This window comes from Camelus ferus, chromosome 11 (assembly GCF_009834535.1).
Source record: "Camelus ferus isolate YT-003-E chromosome 11, BCGSAC_Cfer_1.0, whole genome shotgun sequence".
Taxonomy (NCBI): domain Eukaryota; kingdom Metazoa; phylum Chordata; class Mammalia; order Artiodactyla; family Camelidae; genus Camelus; species Camelus ferus.
In genome coordinates, this window is record NC_045706.1 from 49,833,849 (window position 1) to 49,861,569 (window position 27,721).

The following is a 27,721-nucleotide window of genomic DNA, read 5'->3' on the forward strand; positions in this document are numbered from 1 at the left end:
CATGTTCATAATGTATGTTTATGAAGGGATCAGTGTGTGTGAGAAGAGTGGATTGGCATAAACAGAGGGGTAGCCAAGAGGCTTGTCCATGTGAGACGGTGGGGCTTGACTGGTGTCAGGGCATGGAGAGAAATGGGTGGATTTAACTGAGAGAGGGAAAGTGGGCAGAGTCTGGCACTAGATCAAATATGGGGCATTAGGGAGGGAATAATAGAAAGAATGGGGCATTTTTCAGTGAGATGGAGATCATCAGCAGACATGTCATGTTTGGTGCCTTTGAGATGTCCAGATGGAGATGGATGAAGTGGACTGTTGGCCACACGTGTCTTGGTGGAAGTGTGGGCTAGAGATGTTTATGTGTAAGTTATCTGGGTATAGCCAATGTTTGGGTGTAGATGAAACAGTTTAGGGAAAGAGCATAGAGTGAAAAGAGAAGGGCATAAGAACGAGGTCTTAGGAACTCCAACCTTTAAAGGTAAGAGAGGAGGAAACCCTAAGGAGATTGCAGGGCTGTGGCCAGAGAGGGAGGTGGACAAGCAGGAAGGTGTGTTGTCCTTAAGGCAAGGGAAGGGTGTCTTAATTCTGCCTGGAGTAAGACACAAGGTATGAAGCAGCTTAGGGGACAGTTGAGTGTTTCAAATGGATGTAAGAGAGCATTGTCATTACAAATGTAGTGCTGTGAGTGAAAGTGTTGTACAAACAACAGAGGGCTGTGCAAATGCATGAGACTTAGGTTACTAGCCACTAATGTGTGATGAGAACTCAGAGTACAGTGCAGGGAGACACTATGGAATTCATCCCTAATCTTGTTTTGTTAGCTACTTTTTGATGGTCCGTATTTTACACTCTGGGAAATGCCATGAGGACATTAGAGAAAGTCTGGAAACAGGATGAGGGAGAAAGACTGGGAGAAAGCAGGAGGTGATGGTTCTGAAATACTAAAATACTGCAGTTTTTTCAAAGCCATGTCTTAGGGGAAAAAGTTGTTTCCACTTCTCCAGAGGCTTTTCCTGGCATTTCAGCTCCAACATAAATCTCTTGTCTTAGGATGCCCACATTGCATTGTGTATGATGAAGGAGCTCATGTCAGAGAAAGGAAGGTGAGGGATTGGACACAGGATCATGGGATGCAGTAGTTATTTTACATGTGGCACCTTTGAGAAGCTGCTGGCCTAACGGAGTGTTGGACTGAGCTACTGAAGGCTCCCCTGAGTCAGGAAGGATGGGACGCCATCCTCTGGAACATAGCATACATTCTTTGTTTGTCTGTTTGTTTATTGAGATACAGTTGAGGTACAATACTATGCTAGTTTCAGGTGTACTACATAGTGATTTGACATTTGCATATATTATGAAGTGATCACCTTGGTAAGTCTAGTAACCATCTATCTCCATGTAAAATTACTGCAATATTACTGACCATATTCCTTATGCTGTATGTGACATTCCCATGGCTTATTTATTTAATAACTGGAGGCTTTTACCTCTTAATTCCTTTCAGCTATTTCAACCCTTCCCACCCTCCTCTCATCTGGCAACCAACCCCGTATTCTCTGTATCTATGAGTCTGTTTTCACTTTGCTTTATTTGTTTTGTTATTTTAGATTCTACATTTAAGTGAGACCATAGGTAATTTGTCTTTCTACCTGACTTATTTCAATTAGCATAATACCCTCTGGATCCATCTATGTTGTCACAAATTGCAAGGTCTCTCTTTTTTATGGCTGAGTAATATTCCATTGTGTCTGTCTGTCTGTCTGTCTGTCTATCTATCTACCTACCTACCTACCTCTGTCTTCCTGATCCACTCATCTAGTGGCAGACACTTAAGTTGTTTCCGTATCTTGGCTATTGTAAATAATGCTGCAATGGACATTAGTGTGCACATGTCTTCAAATTAGTGTTTCTGTTTTCTTTGGGTAAATACCCAAAAGTGAAATTTCTAGATCATATGGAAGTTTGATTTTTAATTTTTTGAAGAACCTCTGTACTGTTTTCCATAGTGACTGACACTACAACTGCCCACCAACAGTGCATTAGGGTTCCCTTTTCTCCACATGTTCACCAACACTTGTTATTTGTTGTCTTTCTGGTGATAACCATTCTGACAGGTGTGAGGTAATATCTCACTGTGGTTTTGATTTGCATTTCCCTGATGATTAGTGATGTTGAACATCTTTTCATGTCTGTTGCCCATCTCTATGTCTTCTTTGGCAGACATGGTATACATTCTAAATCAACAATCTTTGTGGTGCTATGTACTCAGTAGGGTAGAATGTATGAGTCCAGGAATCAAGAGAGTGGGAGCAGGAGTAGCCCTATTCTCTGTCACTCTCAATGGCCCTCTTGGGGAATTTAGCTTTCTGCCCCTGCCATTTTGGGCATGCAGACCCCAAGAACCCAAAGGGAGAGTGCTCCCACAGGAGATAGAACATGAGTGCGTGGAATTAAAAGTTAAGGTTGCAGCCTTGGCGTATCAAGCTCCTTGAATTGGGAAGATGAGTACATCACCTTGTCAGGAGTAGTTGATTTCAATCCCCAGAATGATATAGGACAGCTGTTACAAAGTAGAGGCAAGGAGTAATAGGTTTGCTACCCAGATGATCCGCTTGGATGCATCTTGGAACTCTCTTGCCCATTTTTGGTGTTAGAGGGACAAGTGTAGCAGCCACAGCCTGAGTAGTGCATGGTGATAGGGGCTCAGACCTCTCCAGGATGAGGGTTAGGTCATGCCACCAGGTAGACCACTGAGACCAGGAGAGATGCTATCTAGGAAATCTAGAATGAATAGAAAAGAAGGGAGATTATATGTGTCAGTTGTAGCCCAAGATCAAATATGAAGCTGGTATTGTTTTCTTCTAGTTGATGCCTTCATTTTCTGTGTTCCCCCCATGAAATAAAAACTTCCCAGAATTCTAGAGAAGGTGCACTCAGAACTTATACAAAGAAGTTAATCTGAGATCTGAGCAGCACGACAGTGGACCGTAGTGGATGCTGCAGTGATGCTTCATCCAGATCACACTTTAGCAATGAAGGACTTAACTCTTCTAGATGCTAGGAGTGCCTTTGGCTGTCAGCCCTCTTCAGAGATTGCCTCAGGTTAGTATAGGTGCTGTGTTCCCTTCTTGCAGCAGCCTGCATCTGATGACTGGTCAAAGTGGAACATACATATTCATTCCCATCACCCCAACTTGGGATAGCCTTAAGGACCGTCCCAGCTTCAGAGCTTTCTTGGGTAGAATGAGGCCTTTGTTGAGAAAATGCCTGAGTCCAACTTAACCCCCTTCCCAATCCTGCTTTCTTCCTCTTCTTTGGCCTCCACAGATATTGGTCCTAAGAGAACTCTCGCATAAACTCCCTGCACAGTAATCTCCGCCTCACAGTCTGCTTCCTGAGGAAGCTGACTTGAGACATTGCTTTGCAGATTTAATGTTTTGGAGATAATACAGAACCACTGAACTTTTAGAGCTGGAAGGGATCATAAGGATAATCTAGTGATAATTCAACTACCTCTTATAAATGAAGACCCCAAAATTCAAGAGTAGACTGTGACTTGCCTGAAGTTAGAGGCTGGATCTAATTACTCCTAGCCTTCTGCTTGCCTCAGGTTATCCAAGGATTGGCTTCCTGATTTGACCTATTATGACTCCTTTAAATCTTGGTTTGACACAATGGCTAGCAAATTATAGCCAGCCACCCATTTTTATAAATAAAGTTTAATTGAAAGACAGCTATGCTCATTAATTTAGGTGCTACAACAGCAGAATTAAGTAGTCACACAGAGACTTTATGACCCACAGTGCCTAAAATATTTACTAACTGGCCCTCTTACCAAAAAGTTTACCCAAAAACCTGATCACTGTTTTAACACATGAATCAGTCAAGGTCTAGTCAGAAAAACAGAAAGTACTCTAGGGAATTTAATATAGGAAATTGGTCAAGCAGGTGTTGGAAGCAAAAAGTACCTGAAGGTGAAAAGCAAAAAGGTTACACCAAGGGGACACAGGGTAATAGCTACAGGAAGCAGCTGCAGCCTCTTGGACTGGGGGCTAGGATCTGCAAGTTCAGAGCAAGGATTCTGTGGAGCTCAGAGCTCCGAGAAGGGTGTTGGTGGGTGCTGATACTGCTAGCTAAGGGTGGGATGATGAGACTGGTGCTGAGATTGTCAAAGGAAACCGGGGCATTCGTGCTAGAATCAGTTTCTATTGTTAGGGCCAGTGCTGGGGCAAAGCTGACAAGACACTCCAGCAAATGGGGAGGAATAAGTCCCTTCTCACCTCTTCTTGTCTCCCGGTCTCCCTCCAGTCTCCCCTGTTGTCAAAATCTTACAGAAAATTGGCAGGCAAAGCAGGTATATGGTTTACACAGTCAGTTCCAGCAGAGCAGAGCATAGAAGGAGCTGAGAAATAGAAACACAATGACCTGCCCTGTAGGCCAGGATGATGTCAGAGCCACCAGTTAGCTATAGCCTCAAGCTCTCCCCAGGCATGGCATCACTGGAGAAGGAAGAGGGTGTCAGGAGAAATGCCCTGTTAGACTTGCCCTGCTTGGGCCCCTGGAGGTCCTCTCGTATTTATAGGTACGTCACAAGGAAAATGGTTAGACTAATGGGTCTAACTGAGTCAAAGATGTGCTTTAAGGACTGTTGGGATAATCCTATGTCCTAATAAAGAAACATTCTCTTCCGCCCCAGGGTAAGTCTTGCCAAATATATCTGCTTCCTTCGTGGCTCAAATTAGTCTTACTGACTCTCATTAGCTCTGATTCATCTGACTGGGGTTGTATGTTCACCTCTGAACCAATCACTAGGACAGGAGGAATGAGATGCTCTGACTGGCTTAGCCTGGGCCACTTGCTCCATCCCTGGACTATTGGGTATGAGGGTGAGGAGGGGAAGTGAGGGGTTTGAGTCAGGTGGACTCAGAATAGGGAAGGAGGAGTTCCCTCAAAGTCAAGTCAGTGTAGAGTGTGTGCTTAGCAAGCATGAGGTCCTGGGTTCAATCCCTGGTACCTCCATTTAAAATAAATAAATATACCTAACCACCCCCCCCCCAAAAAAAAAAAAAAAGAAAAGAAAGAAAGAAGGTATGGCCGGACTACTATGAGCTGCCCTGGCTGTGCAGGGCTAAGCCCACCTCCTTCTGCTGTGAGATCCGACAGCTTCCCAGCAGGCAGCAACATCTCTGGAATAGTCCCTGCTTTCCCTGAGATCCCCCTTTGCCATTCCCCGGCTCTGCTCTGAGTTGCAGGGAGCTGACCCTCATGGGCTGTGTTTCCTGGGCTCTAGGGCAGAACTGGTTTCTGCCTGGGATTAGCCAGTAGGAGACCCTGGTGGGAGAGTAAAGGGTGGGAACAAGAGAAATCAGGCAATTTCTCACCTGTCCTATCTAAGGCGACATCTCCAGCAGCAAATTTACCAATTAAGTTTTTTCACTTCTCTTCCGTGGCTCTGGTCTTTCACCACTGTGCATGACATTATTGGTAGGTTTTTCATTGATGGCCTTTATCAGGTTGAAGAAGTTCTCTTCTATTTCTAGTTCACTTAGATTTTAAATCATGAATAGCTGTTGAATTTTATCAAATACACTTTGTGTGTCTATTGAAATGATTGTGTACTTTTTGTCCTTTATTCTTTAATGTGGTGAATTATATTGATTGCTTTTTAAAAAAATGTTAAACCAACCTTGCAGTGCTGGGATAAACTTTACTGGTCATGATGTATTATCCTTTTTATACATTGCTGTAATTGATTTGCTAATGTTGTGGTAAGGACTTTTACATCTATGTTCAGGAAGGATATTGGTCTATAATTTTCTTTTTTTTTTAACATTTTTTATTGATTTATAATCATTTTACAATGTTGTGTCAAATTCCAGTGTTCAGCACAATTTTTCAGTTATTCATGGACATATACACACTCATTGTCACATTTTTTTCTCTGTGAGTTATCATAACATTTTGTGTATATTTCCTCTGTGCTATACAGTGTAGTCTATTCTACAGTTTTCGAAATCCCAGTCTATCCCTTCCCACCCTCCACCCCCTCTGGTAACCACAAGTCTGTATTCTCTGTCTGTGAGTCTATTTCTGTCCTTTATTTATGCTTTGTTTTTGTTGTTTGTTTGTTTGTGTTTGTTTTTGTTTTTTAGATTCCACATATGAGCGATCTCATATGGTATTTTTCTTTCTCTTTCTGGCTTACTTCACTTAGAATGACATTCTCCAGGAGCATCCATGTTGCTGCAAATGGCATTATGTTGTCGGTTTTTATGGCTGAGTAGTATTCCATTGTATAAATATACCACATCTTCTTTATCCAGTCACCTGTTGATGGACATTTAGGCTGTTTCCATGTTGGTCTATAATTTTCTTGTGTTGTTTTTGTCAGGTTTTGTTATCGAAGTTTTCCTGGCCATAAAATTCATAAAAATGAATTGGCAGGCTATGTCAGTTATCAGTGTATTGCCTTTCAACTCCAAATCCATTCTTTGCCTGCTGTATGTTAAAGAGATGGTCATGCAAGTATTTCTGCTTTGTCAGCTGGCACCACATTAAGCCTTGTCAGTAGAGGGTGCTGGAGGGACACTGGAGGAGAAAAGGATTTTCTCTTGCTGCAGAGTGAGCTCGCTGTGCTTAGCTAGATCAGCATGGTGGCTTCTCCACCTCCATGTTCCTGTGGCACATGGCAGCCAGCCATCTTCCTGGGTACCTCCTCAGGTGGCTTGGCAGTGGAGTGCTGCCAGTGAGGTACCTCCCCATAAATGGCCACCCCAGCAACTTTGTAGCAAGTTCCAAGGTGTGACACCTCACTGTGGATGACTTCCCTCTGCATCCCAAGGGGCAGGTTTCCATCAAGTCACAGGGCACCTCTGGCACCTCAGCAACCTCTCCACCATCCAGTGAGCCACGCCACATCCTCTTCAGTGAGGTCAGGATTTCGGCCCAGGGATTATGATTATCCAGGCTCAGCTCCCAGGAATAGTGGGTACTCACTGTGTTTGCTATTCCTATATTCTTTAGGGCTCTCTTTAACTCTTACTAGGCAATTTCCCCCCTTTCCTCCCCATCTCCTGTTAATACTTCTTTATGTTAAACTTTAGATTACCATTCGAATTACCATTTGGCTTCTGTCTCCTGATGGGACCCTGAATGAGACAGAGGTGCTTGCTTCTCTTCTATTTTCCAAAAGAGTGTTTAAAATTGATATTATTTCATCCTTAAAATTTGTTCACAATACTTCTTCAGTGTTCTTTTAAGGTCTGCAGTATCCCTGGTGATATGACATTTAATTCCTGATGCTGGTATTTGGTATTCTCTCTTCCTGACAAGTCTAGTTAGGGGTTTATTAACTTCATTAGCCTTTTCAAGGAAAAAACTTTGTCTTTATTTTCTTTTTTGTCTCTTTCCATTTCATTGAATTCTGCTCTTCATTATTATTTTTTCTTCTATTTACACAAGGTTGAATTTTTTTCTGTTTACTTCTTTTTCTAGCTTCTTAACATGGAAACCTAGATAATTGATTATTTTACGATATAGGCATTTAAAGTGGTACGTTCCCCTCTAAACACTGCTTTATCTGCGTACTACAGATTTTGATATGTTGTGTTTTCATTAGCACTCCAGTTCAAAATATTTTATTTCTCTTGTGACTTTTTTCTCTGACTCATGGGTTATATAAAAGTATGTTATTTTAATTTCTAATTATTTGTCCCTTAATATCTTATTCTTTATTGGTTTCTAATTTAATTCCTTTGTGACCAGAGAAATATTCTATAAATGTTTAACCTTTTGACTCTATTAAAACTTACATATGGTCTTTCTTAAATACTCCATATGCACTTGAAATTAATTTATATTTTGTGGTTGTTGGATGGTAGCATTCTGCAAATGTCAGTTAGGTCAAATTGGGTGATAGTGTTGTTCAGATCTTCTATATCCTTGGGTTTTCTTTTCTTTTCTTTTCTTTTTTTTCCTGCTTCAGTCAATTAACAAATGAAGGGTGTTAAAATTGTTGGCTAAAATTATGGATTTCTCTAAACTTTCTTTTGTTCTGTCAGTTTGGTTTCATAAATGTTGAAATTCTGTTATTAAGTTCATGCATTTTAGGAACTGGTATATCTTGTTAATTAATTGTCATTTTTAATATCATCAGATGGTCCCCTGTATCTCTCATCATAAGCTCTGTCTTTAAATCTACATTGTCTGACATTAATATAGCCACATCAAGTTTCCTCTGTTTAGCGTTTGCAGTGTATGTCTCTTTCCATCCATTTAATTTCCATCTATTTGTATTTTTATATTTAAATTGTCTCTCTTATAGACAGTATGTATTTGGCCTTAAAAAAAATCTAGTCTCTTCTGACAACATCTACCTTTTAATTGGAGTGTGTAATGCATTTATCTCTAATGTAATTGTTGGTGTGGTCTTTTATTTGTTCCTTCAATTTTTTCCCTTCATTTTCCCTTTACTATGTTCTTCTGAGTCAATCAAATATTTTTTAGTATTTCACCTCATTTCCTCTATTGGCCTCTTAATTCTATGCCTTTTCATTAGTTTTATTATTTCCTTCTAAAAGTATGAGGCCATTTACCTGTCCCCTCCATCCTTTGTGCTATATTTGTGATATATTTTACTTCTTCATGTTATAAACCTATCGTACATTATTATCATTTTTGCTTTTCTTATATTGTTGTTACTTTTGCTTTAAAGAGTTTATTCTAAGAAAGTCAGAAGAATGAAAAATAAATACCGACAACATAATGCCATTTGCAGCAACATGGATGCTCCTGGAGAATGTCATTCTAAGTGAAGTAAGCCAGAAAGAGAAAGAAAAATACCATATGAGATCGCTCATATGTAGAATCTAAAAAACAAAAACACAAACAAACAAACAAACAAAAACAAAGTGTAAATACAGGACAGAAATAGACTCACAGACAGAGAATACAGACTTGTGGTTACTAGAGGGGTGGAGGGTGGGAAGGGATAGACTGGGATTTCAAAATTGTAGAATAGATAAACAAGATTACACTGTATAGCACAGGGAAATATACACAAAATGTTATGATAACTCACAGAGAAAAAAATGTGACAATGAGTGTGTATATGTCCATGAATAACTGAAAAATTGTGCTGAACACTGGAATTTGACACAACATTGTAAAATGATTATAAATCAATAAAAAATGTTAAAAATATATATATATAAATTAAAATAAATAAATAAATAGCTTGTTTTTTGGACAGCAAAGGAAACCATAAACAAATTATATGCATGTTATATGATTTGTTACTGTCTTGCAGGTCCCTGATATTTTGTTTAGTTTTTTCTATATTTTTTCTGTCTGTTCTTCAAATTAACTAATTTCCCTGGCTTTTCTGCTGCCATCTCTGTTCTCATTAGATCATAGCAAGAGTACATAATATTAGCAGAATGATTTATCACTGATAGTGTTACTCATGATCATTTAGCTAAGGTAGTATTTGTCAGATTTCTCCATTGTAGTTATCTTTTCCCCTCTTCCATGCTGTATTCTTTGGAAGCAAGTCACTAAGTGCAGTCCACACTTTTCTTTTTCTTTTTTTTCAAAAGAAGGAAACAAGGAACAAATAGAAAAAAATTTTATTGGCAGAGTAAGATTTAACATATCAATAATTACCTTAAACATAAAACCTCCTAGAACTAGTAAGTGAATTCAGCAAGGTTGCAGAATACATGATAAACATAAAAAAATCAATTCTATTTCTATATACTAGCAATGACCATGTGGTAACTGAAATTAAAAATGAAATACCATTTACAATAATGCACACACAAAAATAAAATATTTGCATATGAATCTAGCAGAACACATATGGGACTGGTAGTTGAATGCTGATGAAAGACTATCTAAATAAATGGAGAGACATACCATGTTTATGGAATATTCTACATAGTAAAGATGTCAGTTCTTCCCAGATTGATATACAGGCTTAACATAATTCCTATCAAAACCCCAGAAAGATTTTTTTGTAGATTATTCTAAAATTTATATGAAATGGCAAAGGAACTAGAATAGCTGAAACAGTTTTGGAAAATGGGACTGATATTAAGTCTACTTGATTTCCAGACTTATTATATAGCTACAATAATTAAGACTGTGCAATATTGGTGGAGGGATAGACATACAAATCAGTGGAACAGAATAGAGAACCCAGAAATAGGCCCACACTAATACGCTTAAGTGGTTTTTAATAAAGGTGTAAAAGCAATTCAATGGAGGAGAGATAGCCTTCTCAACAAATGGTGCTGGAGCAAGTAGGCATTCATGGGCAAACAAACAAAACTTTAAACTTGCAACCTAAGTCATGTTTTATACAGAAATTAATTCAAGATAAATTCTGAACTTAAGTGTAAACATAGAATTATAAAACTTGTAGAAAAAATTCCTCATGATCTAGACAAAAAGCTTTTAGACCTGATACTAAAAGGAAGACTCATAAGAGAAAAAGTGGATAAATTGGATTTTATCAAAATTAACAAATTTTCTCTGTGAAAAATCCTGTTAAAAGAATGAAAAGACAAGCAATAGAGTGAAGAAAATATTTGCAAAGCCTATATCCAGCAAAGGACTAGTACCTAGAATACATACAGAACTCTAAAACTAAACAGTAAAAAAGCAAACAATTCAATTAGAAAATGGACAAAAGACATGAACAGCTATTTCACCAAAGAAGATGTACAGATGGCAAATAAGATGTGAAAAGATGTATAATATAATTGATCATCAGGAAATGCAAATTTAAACCACAATGAGATATACCTATAAACCTGTAAGAATGGCCAAATAAAAAATAGTGACAATGCTAAATTTCTGTGAGCATGATGAGAAACTAGTATCTTATACATTGCTGGTGGGAATATAAAATGATATAGCCACTTCGGAAAACAGTTTAGCAATTTCTTATAAAACTAATATATAAGTATCATACAATTCAGCAATCTGGGTATTTGTCCCAGGGAAATGTAGACTTATGTTCACACAAAAATCTGTACATGAATCCTAATAGTAGTGTGAGGGAAAACTGTTTTCTTTCTATCCTCAGAATAGTCAGCTTGATACTGCTGATCACCAAATGTAGGGGGAAGGGGTTCCTTCACCAAGCAATTCAGCGACACCAGCTTGGTGTCTTTCAACTCAGTTCAGTTTTGACACCATCTACCTGGCATTAGCATCAGATCCCACAGGTTAAAGACTCAGTCCCACAAGACTGTCCCCTTGACACCTCTGAAGCCAATCACAATTTCAGGTTGTTATCTGTACTTCTGACTGACTGACTACTGGTTCAATTAATTTATTATAGAAGCTCATAGAACTCAGGAAAATAGTTTACTTACTAGACTACCGGTTTATTATAAAAAGATATAGCCCAGGAATAGCCAGATAGAAGAGATGCATAAGGCAACGTGTGTGGGAAGGGGTGCAGAGCTTCCATGCCCTCTGTGGGTGTACCTCCCTCCCAGCACTTCCACGTGTTCGCCAACCTGAAAGCTCCCTAAGCCCCATCCTTTTGGGTTTTTATGGAAGCTTCACAGCATGTGCACACTTGATTAAATCATGGTATATTGGTGATTGATTCAATCTCCAGCTCCTCACCCCTCCTCAGAAGTCTAGGGGAAGGGCTGAAAGTTCCAACCCTCTAATGACATGGTTGGTTCCCCTGGCTCAGGAGTGGTTGAAAGAGACTTGTTATATGCATAATGAAAGACACCTTTATGTCTCTTATCACTTAGGAAATTTCAAGAGTTTAGGAACTCAGTATCAGAAAAGAGGATGAAGATCAAATACATATTTCTTATTATAAATCACAATATGACAAGTAGCTTTATTCCTAATAGCCCCAAACTGGAAACAACCCACTTGTCCTCAATTAATGAGTGGTCAAACTGTGGTATATCCATAGTGTGGAATACTACTCAGCAATGAAAAGGAATGAGCTATTGATAACAACAACCTGATGACTCTCCAGATAATTCTCTGGAGTGAAAAAAGCCAATTCCAAAAGATTACATACTATATGATTCCATTATATAATATTTCTTGAAATGACAAAATTATGGAAATGGAAAACAGACGTGTGGTTGTCAAAGATTAAGCAAGAAGTGTGTCTATAAAAGGACAACATGAGAAATTCTTGTGGTGATAGAAATGTTCTGTATCTTGACTATGTTAGTGTCCAGTGTCCTGGTGTGATATTATACTAGAGTTCTGTAAAATGTTACCATTGGAGGAAATTGGAAGATAATCTGCAATTATCTTAAAATATAAAGTTTAAGAAGAACTATATCTGCTTGAATTTATTGGGGATCTAGCAAAGTAGTTATGGTAAATTTTAAAATGACTACAAATTCCTCCTATTCACAACCTTTTACATGGTGACAGTGCTGCTTCTTCCATTAAGGGATGAGGATCTATGTTTCCATCCCTTGAAACTGGAATGAAGAGTCTATTTCTGATGTGCATTGACCAACAGAACACTAGCAAACATGATGCAAGCAGAAGTTTGTAAGCACTTGTTCATTAGGACTTACTCTTTTTGCTGAACTTAGAACCCTGAAACCATAATATGAATGGGCCTGAGCTAGCCAGCTGGAGAGTCCATATGGAGGAGAACCAAAGCTCCCTGGCCAACTGCCTGCAAACTACCAGGGGTATGAATGAGTTAGCATCAGAATGAAAAATTTCTCTCATCAACTAGTGGATTACCTTGAAGTAAAATTTGTATGGAGAAGGAAAACTAAATGCTTAATTCATTCCTTTATTTACCGGTTCTTGGAATCATGAATTAGTGTCCTAGTGTGGTGAATTTGTATTGAGTTAACCTTGCTAAGCTAGCACGATGTTTCTTAGATTTCCCTCCCTGCAGAATTCAGGTTAGTGTGCACTACAGTAGACATTTTGTACCAGACTTGGAAGGCAGAAGTGTAGCAGCAGCCATATGTATTTTTTGTCCACAGGGTTCTCCACAACAAAAGTCAAGGAAGGGGACCATGCAGCTTATCCACATTGCTGTTTACCTGCTGCCTAAGCTTATCTGTGTGGGCCAGGAGCCAGGCCTGCAGCTACTCTAGATGCTACCAGATGTTCCTCAGCTTCTCTAACTCCTGGACTAGAGGTGTGTTTAACTCCATGATGAAGGCTTACTTTAAGCGAAGTCTGATTTCCAATCCTGTCTCCTTCTTCTCCTTATTGGAAACCATTTTTACTAGTTCTTGATTTATCCTTCCATTGTTAAAAGTGTAAGCAAATTTATCTATCTATCTATTAATCAAACATCATCAAAGCTTGAGGCTTGGAGGTGGTGAAAGATTGATGTGGGTGCCAGTTTATCTTAGCTCCATCACCTCATGTCCACCTTCCCTCCCCACCTGCCTGCCTGTGGACTTCAGGCTCCAGCAGCTGACTTGGAAGCAATAGCCATTTGGAGAGCATAACCAACTCCCACAACTGAGTATGGTTAAGTCCCTATGATAAATCCTTTATTATAAATATCTTCTGGTGGGTTCTGCCTCTTTGATTGAACTCTGACAGATATATCTAGAAACTTCCAAAGTAATGATTTTTTAAAATAACTAATGAATTTATGGTTGGGACTTCTGATTTCAGCTTCAACATGTAAAGGGCTTGGAAGCCATCATTCTGCATCTACAACAAGAAAAAAAGTGAACAAACTGAAAATCGGCAACTTTTTTTAGACCCATCAGAGCATTGAGGTCACAGGGCACACCACTACCTTCAAATCTGGAGACAGATGAATAGAGAGAATTACAGTCAGAATCAGCATACCTAGAGCAGAAACTGCTGGAGCCACAAACAGGTAGGTACACTTAAATGGTAATTTTGACCAATTGTTGGAGGCTGAGTGTGGATTAGCTTGAAAGTAAGACACGCTAGGCTTAGGGGAGTCCCCATACTTTCGTAGGTTTTACCTTCTGGAACCCCACTGAGTTCTCAAGGTAAAGATCTAAGAAAAATCCTCTTGAGAATCCAGAGGGTTCTCCATAACAAAGACCTCTCTCCAAGAGAGAGTCTTAGCTGCCTAGGGAAGGGCAGTTGGCCAACTCCAGCCCCCTCTAGTCCTCCTTTCTCACTTAAGAGGAGTAGAAAAAAGCTAAGAAATCTTCTAAGGTCGTAGCCTATGGACTCAGGCCCACTAAAGGACTGAGATTTAATCTAAGGGCTGTGTAATGGCTCCCCTCTCCAACCTCACTTCAGCAGGTCTCTAGTATAACAGTGGATTATAACTGCAAGAGCTACAAGATACAGATTCTATTTAAGAAGGAGTTTTAAAACCCTTGAAATAAATCTCTGCGGTTAACCCACAACCTTGATGTGTAGTGAAGTTCTTCTGCTTCATTTGTTTTTTATTTTTAGATCTTGCTTTAAAATTTATTGATTTAATTTTATTTTATAATTCTGTAAGACATTTAAGTGGCTCCAAAGTCAAAACCGTAGAACAAGTTACTTTAAGTGAAGTCTAATTTCCAATCCTGTCTCCTTCTTCTCCTTATTGGAAACCATTTTTACTAGTTTTTTTTTCCTACCCCCTACCCCCTTGGCAACCACAAGTTTGTGTTTTATTTCTATGAGTCTGTTTCTGTTCTGTATTTTTTTTATAGATTCCGCATATGAGCAATCTCATATGGTATTTTTCTTTCTCTTTCTGGCTTACTTCACTTAGAATGACATTCTCCAGGAACATCCATGTTGCTGCAAATGGCGTTATGTTGTTGGTTTTTATGGCATTTTTACTAGTTTTTGATATCCTTCCATTGTTATAAGTGTAAGCAAATTTATCTACCTATTAATTAATTAATTAAATTGTTTGTATTAATATTCTTCCTTTTCTTAGATAAAAGACACCATATTATACATTGTTCTATACTTTGTTTTTTCACGTGGCAATTATCATTCCATGGTTGTGTATCTGTAACCAGATTTTGAATGAGCTAGACTTGCTAGGATGCAGATAGAAAGCAGTTACATATATCATTTCTCCCCATTTAAACTGGCTCTCCCATCTCATTCTTCCTTGACCCTGGATGAAACCTCTGGCTGTACTCAGGGCTTTCTCAATCACTAACAGGTAATGAATAGTACCTAAACTGTATTTAGGCCTTCTCCCTTCCCTCAGCTCAGACCTACAGCAGGTTGGGAGCCCTGCAGTGGGACAGGTGTGCTTGTGGGAGGTGTGATCAACTTCTCTCTTCTCTTCCTTCTCCTGCCCACCTCCCTAGCTGCTGGTTTGTACCCCAGAGTGGGAAGAACCAGAGAAGTTCTTGCTTGGCCGCTGTGGTTGTCCCCTGGTGCTAGTGCTCTCTGGCTGTAGCTCTTTCCAGATGCTGGTCATCCTGCTTTAAAAGTAGCTTCCTGGGTTCTTTGGAAACCATCCCTTTCACTAAGGAGTTCTCACCTACAGTTTCCTTGCCACAGACATTGTCTCCATTTGCTTTGCTGTATAAGACCCCTATCTGCCCTGTGGTTTCTGGGAGTCATCTAGTTCCTTCATGGTCTCAAGGTGACCCCTGGCTTCCTTCTTCAGGCTCTACATAAAGTCACATTGTAGGGACCATCCTGACACTTAACTCTCTGTGAGCTTGGGAGAGGAATTCCCTGGGATCAAGACTAATGTAGGACTGCTGCCTTAAAGGTACATCCAGGTTGCAGTAGTTGGTGTCCAATTTCTCTGAAAGCATCTGAGCCAGGCAGCACATGGTGCTCCCAGACCCTCCCTCCCCAGAGCAGGTCCCGTCCACCTGTGTGCCCTTGTCAGCCTCCTGCAGTCAGATGCCCTCTCCATGCTCAGCCCCACTGGCCTTCTCAGGGAGCTTACTGCCTTCCCAGGGCTGTCCGATGGCTCCGTGCCCAGCTGCTGCCCCTGCTCCTATCATATACCCGGAGGAGGAGGCCGGGCTTACCCCTCGCCCTGAGGCTGAGACTGGCCAGGTGCCCAATGAGGCTTTCTGGTTCCAGACTCACAGCCCCGTGAGCTGAAGACCACATCTCAGGGTATCAGAGAGGGCTTGTCCTGGGAGAGCAGAGTGATGGGTGTTTGAAAATTAAGACAAGGGCAGAGATGGCAAAAGTGGGTCCTGGACTGGGCACCTGAGGTCAGATCTGGCCCTATAACTGCCAGGGGTTGGGAGATTCCCCTGCCCTATTTAGCTTTAATTTCCCTCACTGTAAAACTAGGTAGGAGATCAAGTCTAGTTCATGGTTTTGTTGGAAGATTTAAAAGAGAATGTGTAAAGATGCTCATTAGTGGTGAATGTCATTTGGGATGAACACAGGATTTACTAAGCTTGGCCTGGCCCAGATTTACTCATTTCTGGTTCCTTTTGGTTTTTTGGTTATAGCAGGAGGGCTTGCACTGGCTTTTTCTGCCTCACCGAGAGCCTGATTTCTTCACATTCAGTAGCTGAATTTCCCTTCTCTGCCTGTATCTACTTGCAATATGGCTTATTAGTTTAGGGTTCTGCCTTGCAAAGAAATCATTCTTTACAGTTAATAATCCAAGGATGTAATTGCAAATGATGCTCTGGGAGATGGCGAGGCAGGTGCCCTGCACAGGGTGGACCATGTTGTGTTGACAGAGGTGTGTGTGCAAGACAGTGTCCCAACTGTTACTCCCAGGACAAATACTTCCAGGACAAACAATTCCTGTGTCAGGGTGGGCAGGAGGACCCTTATGAAGTGTGAGCAGTGAGGATGCAGCCTGGCAGATTTGGATTCAGAAGCAACATGGTCTTGTTCGCCACTGGGTGTGGGAAAGGATGTGTCACTTAGGGACCCCAAAGCTACCCCAAGTAGCCCACATGTCTGCTATCTTAACAGGGGGCCATCAGCTGGACTTCCCTACTTCTCAAAACCTCAGGGCTCTCCTCACACTTCCATGTGGCTCAGCCTCTTCCAGGGCAGGGTCACTGCATCAGGTGCCCTCAGGGCTCAGGAAGGTACCAAAAAACAAGAGAAGTAAGCCAAGGCCAAGCCAAGAACGATGACCTGTACTATGAGGGGTCCTGGTTTAAAGACAAGTGCTTGGCCACTGGAGAGCATCCCAGTCTGAGGAGGCAGTGGCCGCTGGTCCAGCCAGTGGGTGACACACAGAAATACAAACCCATTCATACCAAGTGTTCCCATTTTCCAAGAATGCTAGTATTCTGGATTATTAGGGAAAATATGCAGACTTTTCAACATGGACTCCCCCCCCCCCCTTTTTTTAAACACTTGAAACCTTTCAAAACACGTCAGCAGGCCAGCTTCAGCCCACAGCCCAAGAATCTAATTGCCTCAAAGTAGAGAATTTGCAAACTCTGCCTTGATCTGATGGGAGTTTCAGGAAGACCTGAAGCAGGAGGAATCAGGACTGCCAGGGCCAGGGCTGTGCTGGCATTTCTGAGGAATGTTCCTGGAGTTAATTGACTTTGGGTAAATCAAGCATTTGGGATTTGAATTAACCAGCCTGGGCCAGGAGGCAGGGGTGGAGGCTAATGCCCTAGGGCTTGCAGCAGGAAGACTTGCATATTATCCTGGCCAGCTCCTCAGGAGCCAGGCTCACTAGCTGCCCTCTCTGGATCCCCTGGTATTTGCTTTAGGGGACAAAAATCCCCAGCAGCCTGGCAAAGGGCTATGGCCCATAACTGCACCTTAGCAAATCATTGTCACCCACCCTGGCAGAAGGGGGTGCTTGATGGATCCCTGGGGGCGAGTGTGAGGCACATGAAGGGCCAGGAAGAGGGAGGGGAAGAGCAGTCACGGCAGACTTCAGGACCACAGCTAAGACAGGATTTCACCTTCCGTGGAGGCCTCTCCTATGCAGGGTTCTCACCTCCTTGGTCACTCCCCAGTCTTGCTGTTAGGGTTTCCATCCTGCCATAGACACACAGAAACTGTGAGGGGAAGAGGAACAGACCCCCAAGTGTCAGGAAATCTTATGGGCACCTGGGCCTGGGTGCTCACCTCAGACAAGAGTCAGGGCTATCCTCAGCCTATGTTGTCTTGGTTCCTCTGTCATTTATATAAGGGAGGGGCTGGTGGAGAGCACTGCCTGCACCCCTTAGGGAAGACCTTGGGACTTCCGGGTCAGAAACCATGGCCAGGTTTGCCCCAGTACTGGGAGGGGATGAGACTGGGGGCCTTTAACGAGCTTGATGGGTCAGAGGCAATGGTGAGAAACCCCCAAGCACTCCAGGCCCAGCCCAGCTGTCTCAGTTATACCCTCAGTGACACCAGGTGAGGACCAGGGGGTGCACAGATGTTGATTCAGACACAGCTTCCTCATAGGAGTCCCCAGGGAATTCCATTTGGGGGCAGCCCACCACAGCTGTGAGATCAGAGGGAGGCAGCACTCAGCCCCTCCTAACAGAGACCTTTGGATGTTGCCCTTGCAAATGAATATGAATTGATGATTTCCGGAAAAGGCTTTAATAACTCAAAGAACAAGGATGAAGTTATTTGTAGGTTCAGGTTCAAAGACAAGCAATTCTTTGGTAAGTAGCCCGCTTGGTTAATTCCCACACTTCCCACACTGCGCTGCATTCCCTCAGCCAGCTAAGCCTTCAAAGCCCTGGCTGACCATTCACTGCGGGACACTGTGAGGACAGAGGACCGTGGAAGGAGGGACCTGGCTAGGAAACCTGGCCACCTCTCCCTTCATCTCAGGCTGGGAAGCGATCAATCCCCTAGTAAAGCAAGAGCATCTTGGACCAGCACTTACCTCTGCACAGGCTGGGTTCGGGGTACTGGGTCTCCCTCATTGCTGTACTCCCCTAAACCTTTCTCAGCTCTCATTTCCCTTGAGAGGGAAGGACATGAATCACATAAGTCTTCTGGTGGGATGTGGAGGCAGCCCCAGGGCCCTGAGTCTGTGTCAGGTGCACTGGTAGCTCTCCCAGGAGGGTGTGGTCACCTTGGATTGAGAGAGGATGCCAACTGCCAGGCCTGGGCCCTCGATTCCTGGCTCAGGCCCACGTTACATGTGTGACCTTGATCTAATGAGTGTTCTGGGTCAGCCTCTACTATCTGTACTATAAAATGGGGCCAATACGGTAGGTGCACTAAGCACTATCATGTATGTAAAGCTACTATTTGGAAATACTCAGGCGTCAGGAATCCCTCCACGATATGTGAGTGGCCTGAGGAAGCACACAGCTGGGGCAGCAGATGTGCCCTCAGTGATGAGGTTGGGCTGATCTCCCCTCAACAGGGGACAGTGGGACTTTCTGCTTCCCCCTCAGCTCTCCCAGTAAGCCCCCTGATATAATCATTTAATACGATCAGATTATGTTCAATGAATTCCCATTCCAAGGCCTTCTGGTCAACCCAGAGAGACTCCTCTCCCCTGCACACTTCTGGGCCATCTCTCCTTCCATGGGCACATAGAATGGGCAGGATTCTGCCACTGCCACACTCCCACACCACACAGTGAGTAGATGGCCTCAGGGAGTTAGATGCCCCTTGGTTTATACTTTCTCAGGAGTGGTTAGGGACTGAGTAACTCATTTGCATGGAGAGCTAATGTTTATTGAGCACATACTACATCAGGCAATGAGCTGTGTTACTATCCCAATTAATTCTCAAAAGAGACTTATTGCTGTTCTCTTGTATGGAGCTGGAAGCAGAGTCAGGGGCAGTTGAAGAGCTTGTCCAAGGTCACAGGCTGGTTCAGGAAGAGTTGGAAAGTAGGCAGAGGTGATGTGATTGCCCGTCTGGGCCTTCGACCTCACTGAGATGACAGTTCTTGAAGGTGGGACACAACCTATCCTTCAGGAAATGTGCTTCCTCTGTGCTTGGTAGCTATACTGCTCTCCCACCCTGGACATCTCCAGTGTTACTCTCTGAGCTGGACCAGGACCGGGGCTCACATGGGAGAGCCCATCCCACAGTCCTGAGCTCCTCTGCTGACCACCCTGCTGCACCTGGCGGGAGGCTGGCCAGAAGTGGCCAAGCAGGGCTGTTTATTGCCAGGATCTCTGATGCCCCACGGAGGACTGATTTGATTCCTTTTCATTACATTTTCTGCTGATTAAAACATATGGTAAAACATTTTAGAAAATACAGAGAAGCACAAAAAAGAAAAAATTTTAATTTGAAATCAGCGTTTCTATATGTTTTATGTTGTCTGTCTTTAGTGTGTGATGCTTTTTCTACTTTGAGAAGTTTTTTTGATGTGGTATTTGAATGAAGTATTCAGTTAATCAGTTAATATTGGTTTGAAAACTCCTTTCCGGTCAACCATGCTTTTCTGGGCCCTTGGTATGAGGGGGTACCTGCCATCACCTCACCTTCCGTACACTGGACTGTGAACACCCTGCTAGAAAGTCAATTTATACAAATTTGGGGATTTTTATTCCACTTAATTCCAACCATCCTTCCTCTCAGATGCAAAGCCTTTCCCTTAACCATGCTTGGTGACTAGTTTTCATTATCATTCCCAATGAAAAACTAACTCTGTTCAAAAATTCATAGCTCATCTGACAATTGAAATAGGTCCCAAAAGTTTTCCACATGGAAATGAACCATTTGTAGGGAATAGCCCTGACCTGTGGCAAGAAAAAGAAAAATAATTTTTTAAATTATTAGAGATTGTTCATTATCAAAATGATACACAGGGGGCAGGTATAGCTCAGTGGTAGAGTGTGTGCTTAGCATGCACAAGGTCCTCGGTTCAGTCTTCAGTACCTCCATTAAATAGATTGATAGATAGATAGATAGATAGATAGATAGAGAAAGAAAGAAAGAAAGAAACCTAATTACCCTCCAAAAGCCAAAGATTTATTTTCAATGGAAAAGAATCAATAAATATATATGTAACTGAATCGCTTTGCTGTGCACCTGAAACTAACATTGTAAACCAATTACACTTCAATAAAAAATAAAAATTAAAAAAAGATACAAAAAGTAGGAAAGCAGGAAAATAATAAAAGAGTAAAGAATAAAATATTACCCCAAATCCCAAACCTACAGATAAGTGCCTGTAATATGTCAAATACAGTTTAGTAAACCTCATTTTCCTTGAAGGATAGACCAAAAATTGCAGTGGAGTTATAGAAAGTATTGAGCATCACACAGACGTTTCTTCATGAGACAAACTAATTCCCCACCCTCTGCTACAAAAAACCCTGAAGTTACAATGAGTCTATAAAACCACTAACAAATTAGGGCTCTAAGTGGAGAATCTTTAGTTTGATTATAATCTGTGTGTTTTTAAAATTTAAGTGTCCAGGAAGTGACACTTAGACTCATAAAAATTAGAGTATTTCTAAGCAGACAAGTCTATTTTTGAAAAAATTTGAAGAACGACATTTAAAACTACCTTCACCCTTGGGGAGATTCTCCTGGGGTTTGGCCCTAAGTATAGGCCCTCCTGCAGAGCTTCCTCCCCGCCCTCTGATCACAGCCCAGTGGGTGCAGGTGCAGGAAAGAACTGGCCTTTCGTCCGACAGAGGGAAATGTGCAGACCCACATCTGTCCACCCCGGGTGGCAGGTGTGGAGCTGTGGTTCCAGCCTCTGGGAATTGGTGGCCTAGCTCCTAGGACCCAGGGAAGCTCGGGTCATGAAAAAGGCCAGGGAAAGAATTGTCCTCCCGAATCACCGATGTCAGAAGTGGTGTGGCCCTTGGGGACCATGGGTCCTAACTTTCAGAGGAGTCTGGGACCCGGGGAAGCTGGAGCAGGGTGGGGAGGGCACTGGCAGGAAAGCAACCAGGCAGAGCAGCTGGGCCTCCCTTCTCTCTTTACATCAGGGATGCAGCAAGTTAGGGCTCAGGACAGAGAAGGTTCCACGGCTGCCAGCTGTGGACTGTCTGAGCCCCGTGAGTGCCACCTCCCAGCTCCCCCAAATAACAGCACACACACCACACAGAAGCCCCGCCCCCTCCTCAGGCTCCCCTGTGTCAGTAAATGGCACCCCCACCCCCAGGCGCTTAGGTCACTCACCTGCATGTCGTTCTGGATCCCCCTTGGCCCCCACCCCCACACCCAGTGCCCCCACGGTTCTGGCTGCCTCTGTGTCCAAACGCACTCAGACCTGCCAGCCCCTCCACAGACTCACTGTACTTAGAGTAAAGCCCCAACCCCTTCCTGGGGCTCCCGAGGCGCTGCCCCTCGCCTCTCACCTCTCACCTCTTTCCCCTCAACCAGCTCAGCTGGTTACACCTCAGGTCTCGGTCACACAGCTTGGAACCCTCTTCTGGGACTTTCCCTGGCCATCCCCTCAGCTGGCCTCAGCTCCAGGACCGCCTCCTCAGAGAGACCTCATCTTGCTGAGAATTTTAAATAATATACAAAAGTAGCAAAAGTTGTACAGCGCACTGGAAGCCGCCTCCACCTACCTCAGTGATGGTCAATCCCGGCCAGTCTGGTTTTACTGATCCCTCACCGTTGAATATTTTGAAGCAAATCCCAGACATCCCACCACTTCCTGTATAAATATTTCACTTTCTTTTAAAGAAAAATTGTATCTAAAAGACAGGACAGGTCACCTGTTCTTAAACGGCTGTCCCTTCCCTCGTGTATTGACGTCACAGCACTTTTCATTTTAGCATTTGTTTGTTCATTGTTTGTTACTTTATTGTCTGTCTCCCTCCCCAGTCCCTCCAATGTCAGGCCCTGGAGAGCAAGATGTCTGCCTGTCTTGTCCGCACCAAACCCCAGAGCCCTACACAGTGCCTGGTGCATGGGAGGTGTCAGAATAGGGCAGAGAAGAGAAGCTGCTTCTGCCAGAGTGTGAGCTCTGCTCGCCAAGGGCAGGCAGAAGGGGAGGGATGGATGGATGGACAAGTCCATTGACATTCTTCTTATGTGGTTGTCTTTAGATAAAAAACCTATCTCTGTGGAAGATGCCACCATAATATGCCCAGGAGTAAAGATAGAGAAGCCAGATGAGTAAGTGCCTAGCCTGGAGGCCACACAGGCAGCTTTTGCCACCATGAAGTGTAAAGAATGTGGGACACCACCTCTCCTGAGGAAGCACTTGTCTGTCTCCAGGAGCGCTCAGGGCATCCTCCACACCTGCCCTGGCTGGTGGTCCTCTGAGGTGCTCGGGGATGCACTGTGGCCCAGGCTCTGCAGAGGAGGGCACGATGCAGGAGATGATGTGCCCCGGGGATGGTACCTTTGCTCCAGGCAGCCTTTTGGAGCTAAACTCACATACTCTGTAAATACAGAGAAGCCAGGATGGTGACACCGTACTGCCATCCCTGGTCACTTAGCTCATGGCCAAGAGGACATCTGATCCCATGTGGGGCTCCTCACTGCCTGGGCAGCCTTCATTGCAGAGGTTGACCTCGTAGTACTTTGGGATGAGCTCTCCTTACCCTTGCTGTCTGCTCTGTGGTGGCCCCGAATGCCTGATGTTCAAAGTCATTACAGTGAGGAGATTACGAGCTACAATTTGAGCCAAGTGGAAGAAGCGCGTCTGTCCGGCCTCGTGGTCACTGCCTGCCCTTCCTCTGCTGCAGGGAGCTGCGTGTTGACGTCCGCCTGAACCACGGGACCGCCGTCATCAACAACGATGTGCACATCAGCAGCAGGAGCCGTGTGGCCGCCAGGGTGCAGCTCCCGGACCCAGGGCCACCCTGCCCCCTGCGCAGGAGGGCAAGACGCCCAGGAGGCCATTGTGGGGAGCAGCGGGCCCTGGGCAGGCCCGGCAAGTAGCCTGTGCAGACAGGCCCCTAAAGCAGCATCTCACAGGCAGCTCAGGGCCCTGAGCTCCACATCGAGGAGCTGGACCCGCATCAGGCTTGGGCAGTGCCCTGGGAGTGTTACTAAAAAGAGCACCTGGGGTACAACTTACTGTCCAGACCTTGCAAACCTCTGCTGTCTCTGTGAAAGCAGTGTCATTGAAGGCACTTGGAAGGGACCAATTAGAGCTCTAAACAGACTCTAGAAACAGTGCTGAGGCTCTGCCCACCCTGGACCCACCTGGCCACCCCCACTGGCCTAAGCCTTGTGCCGGGGAGCTCCAGGCTCCATCTTGGATTCCAGCAGGGTGAGTGGGAGAGGCTGGGACACTGTGTCCTAGGAGACAGAGTGCAGGACCTCTGGGACACTCGGGCCTTCCAAATTGCGGTCTTGGGCACAGGGGTCGGGAGGACTGGACCAGCTGTGGCTTAGCCCAGTCAGGGACTGTTTCCGGTGTGGCTGAGGCAGCTGGCAGGGCTCTGAACCCACTCCTGACCACCAGAGCTCCCGCCTCCTGAGCCTGTCTGGGGACACCGGCTGCCACTTTGCAGATGTCATCAGCATCCCTGTGCCTCTCCTCCTTTCTCGTGCTCCTCAGCCGTTCCTCTCCCCTGGCTCGCTCTGGTCTCTGCAGGGAGACTCCTCAGTTGATGGGGAAGCTGTCAGGGCCATGGGGAGGGCAGGGGTTCATCTTGGGGAGAGGAAGCTGGGAACAAAGGGCTGCTCCCCTAAGACCTGCTTTTCCAAGCTCCACATCAGCCAGACACCTTAGCCTGGGGCTGCTGGACACGGGCCACAGAGAGCGTTAGGCTGGAGTGAGGTTTCCCCTGGAGGAGGGATGCCTGTGTTGAGTAGCCACCACCCTGGTGTCCAGTACAAGCTGGTGAGGGTGACAACCGTGTGACGGTCTCCCTGTGTCTGTCTCCCTTGTCCCTGCACATCCCCCCATGGATCAGAGACCGAACCTACACATTTCCCACCAGGGTCCCCTTCCCTGCAGCCACCCGTCCACAGGCACATTTAGGAGAGAACTCAGGAGCAGCCTATCCTAGCACAGGGCCCCCTCAGCCTGACTGGGCCTCTCCTTTCGGCCGCCCTGTTTCCTGGGCACAGGCTCTCTCTCCCCTTTCCCTGCCCTGCTTCTCTCAAGCAGAGCACTTGACTTAGGGAAGGGCTGTGCAGTGCACGGGTGCTCAGATGCAGCACACGTGCCTGTGGTTATGAACAACAGCACGAGAACAGATCCCATTCTGTAAGCCCCCACGTGGGCCTGGCCTGTGCTGGGACTGTCTGTAACCTCTCTGACGCTCTCAGCTGTCTGCCATTTCCTCACTGCAAATGTGGGGACAGAGGCTCAGAGAGATGGAGTCATTTTGCCCAAGATTGCGGAGAAGTAGGGGAGAGAGGCTTCAGGGATGTGATCAGGGTCTCCTGGATGTGTTCTTGCACCCCCACTTCTCAGGGGGCCCCAGCTGCCCCTCCCTCACCCATCTGTGTGTCGTAGCTCTTTGTGGTCCTTACAGAACCCCTGAGAAGTAGTTCTGTACTAGGAAGACAGTGAGGGCTTGGTTGTCACTGCCTGGAGGACTGGACCTCCTTGACAGGGCCATGCAGGGAGCTGCTGAGCAAGGGCAGCCATGGGGTCCATGGACCAGGGCTCCAGAGGGGCTCTCTGGGTACCACCCCTGACCTCCCAGCCCCACTGTGGTCCCTCTAGATGAGGTAACTTGAGGAGAAGGGAGAGTGAGCTGATGGGAGAAATCAGCCGTGGGAAACAGTTGGTGGGCACCTGGGAAGAAATCACCAAGAGCAGCCCCAGGAATCTGACACCTGTGCCTTCTGCAGAATGAGCCTTCAGAGAACATCCCTGGACCAGCGATGATCACAGTGCCCAAAGGTGTCATGATGATGATCACAGTGCCTACAGTTGTCACAGTGAGAACCAAAGTGCTGAAGGCTGCCACCATGATGACCACAGTGACTAATGTTGTCATAACCACGACCACAGTGACTATGGTTGTCACAGAGGAAGAGACCACAGTGCCTTAGTATATCTCAGAGGAGAAGACCACAGGGCCTGAGCTTATCTGAGAGAAGACGACCACAGGGCCTGAGCTTATTTCAGAAGAGGTGACAACAGGGCATGAGCTTATCACAGAGGAGAAGAATGCAGGGCCTGAGTTTATCTCAGAGGAGAAGACCACACGGCCAGGGCTTATACTAGAGGAGAAGACATAGGGTCTGAGATTATCCCAGAGGAGGAGACCAAAGGACCTGAGCTTCTCCCAGAGTAGGAGACCACAGGGCCTGAGCTTATCAGAGGAGAAAACCATACGGCCAGAGCTTATCCCAGAGGAGAAGCCACAGGACCTGAGCTAATCCAAGAGGAGACCACAGGGCCAGAGTTTATCAAGAGGATAAGACAACACAGCCAGATCTTATCTCAGAGGAGAAGACCACTGTGCCTGAGCTTATCCCAGAGAAGACAACTGGGTCTGAACTTATCTCAGAGGAGAAGAACACAGGGCCTGAGCTTATCCCGTAGGAGGTGACCACTGGGCCTGAGCTTATCCCAGAGAAGACCACAGGGCTGGAGCTTATCCCAGAGGAGAAGATCTAGGGCTGGAGCTTATCCCAGAGGAGAAGACCTATGGCCGGACATTATCCCAGAGGAGAAGAACACAGGACCTGAGCTTACCCCAGAGGAGGTATCCAAAGGGCCTGATCTTATCCCAGAGGAGAAGACCTAGGGCTGGAGCTTATCCCAGATGAGAAGTCCACACGGCCAGACCTTATCCCCAAAGCAAAGACCACAGGGCCTGAGTTAATCCCAGAGGAGAAGACCACAGGGCCTTAGCTTATCCCAGAGGAGAAGCCCACAGGGCCTGAGCTCATCCCAGATAGGTGATCACAGGCCCTGAGCTTATCCCAGAGGAGAAAACCACACTGCCAGAGCTTATCTTAGAGGAGGAGACCACAGGGCCTTAGCTTATCCCAGAAGGGCTCTCTGGATACCAGCCCTAACTTCTTCAAATCTTTCTCCTCTGATAGGGCAACCCAAGTCTAAGGGGGACTGGGCAGACGGGGAGATCTGGGACGGGATCTGAGTTGCAGGGGAAGAGATCACCCGGGTCCAAACCAGGACTCTGCTGTGTGTTCTTTCTTTAGGCACATGGGTCAGGAGCAAGCCTTCCAACAGTCTCCCAGCAGCCTCCCCCAATGCCACCTCTCCCAGGGGCCTCTCCCCAGGCGGCTCTTACCCCAGCAGCGCCTACCCCACCCACCTGCTTCATCCTCTGTGCCAACCCTCTCTTCTTGTCTTGGTTCATCCCGGCCCTGCTTCTGTACCTGTTGCTGCTCTGGCACATCTGTTGTCTGTGTCGCAAGAAGGTGTGTGACCCCTGCCCACACAGCCTGTGTCCAGCCTTCATCAACCCCCCGAGGGACCAGACACATGTCTGCTCCATGACACTGCCCGTGGGCAGGTTCCCATCAGCTCCAGGTCCTTAACCAGCAAACAAGGCACAGACTCTGCCTTTCATCTGGGATAGACACAGCCTAGGCTTCCAGGTGGCCACCTGCCTCCTGCTTTCACAAGGAGGTGGCCTATGGGCTATCCCAGGCCTGAGGAGAAGGGACCCCAGGTCCCCTGAGACCAGGGCTGCTTCACAGCAGTCAGGCTTCTGGGGGACTCAGGTGGACCAAGGCTGGAGGGGCCTCTGCTCTTAGGGGAAGAAGAGGGGTCTGCAGGGGCACTGACGGCCTGAAGGGAGGATACAGGCCAGGTGGATGCTAACCTCAGGGACAGCTGTGCCTTTGAAAACAGCATGGTCCCTCCACATCTCTAGTGCCTTGCATCACTCCTTCCTCAGTCATTACTGTGTCCCCAGGATGTGCAGGGCTCTGTCCTGGGCCCAGAGGGACAGAAATGAAGCAGCCCCACCCTTGCCCACAGGAGCTCACGACCTGGTGGCTGGTCTGGTGTGGATACCTGTGG

The 27,721-nt window shown here is 45.1% G+C and overlaps 1 protein-coding gene across 1 annotated transcript in view; it reads left to right on the forward strand.

Moving 5' to 3' along the window:
• FAM241B (family with sequence similarity 241 member B) overlaps nt 1-27,721 on the forward strand; it is a 94,237-nt gene that overhangs the window by 42,708 nt on the left and 23,808 nt on the right. Inside the window, exons 2-4 of the mRNA XM_032491552.1 lie at nt 12,999-13,156; nt 13,648-13,858; nt 22,857-24,031. The gene's annotated coding sequence lies outside the window, so the exon portion shown is untranslated. The remainder of the gene's footprint in view (nt 1-12,998; nt 13,157-13,647; nt 13,859-22,856; nt 24,032-27,721) is intronic.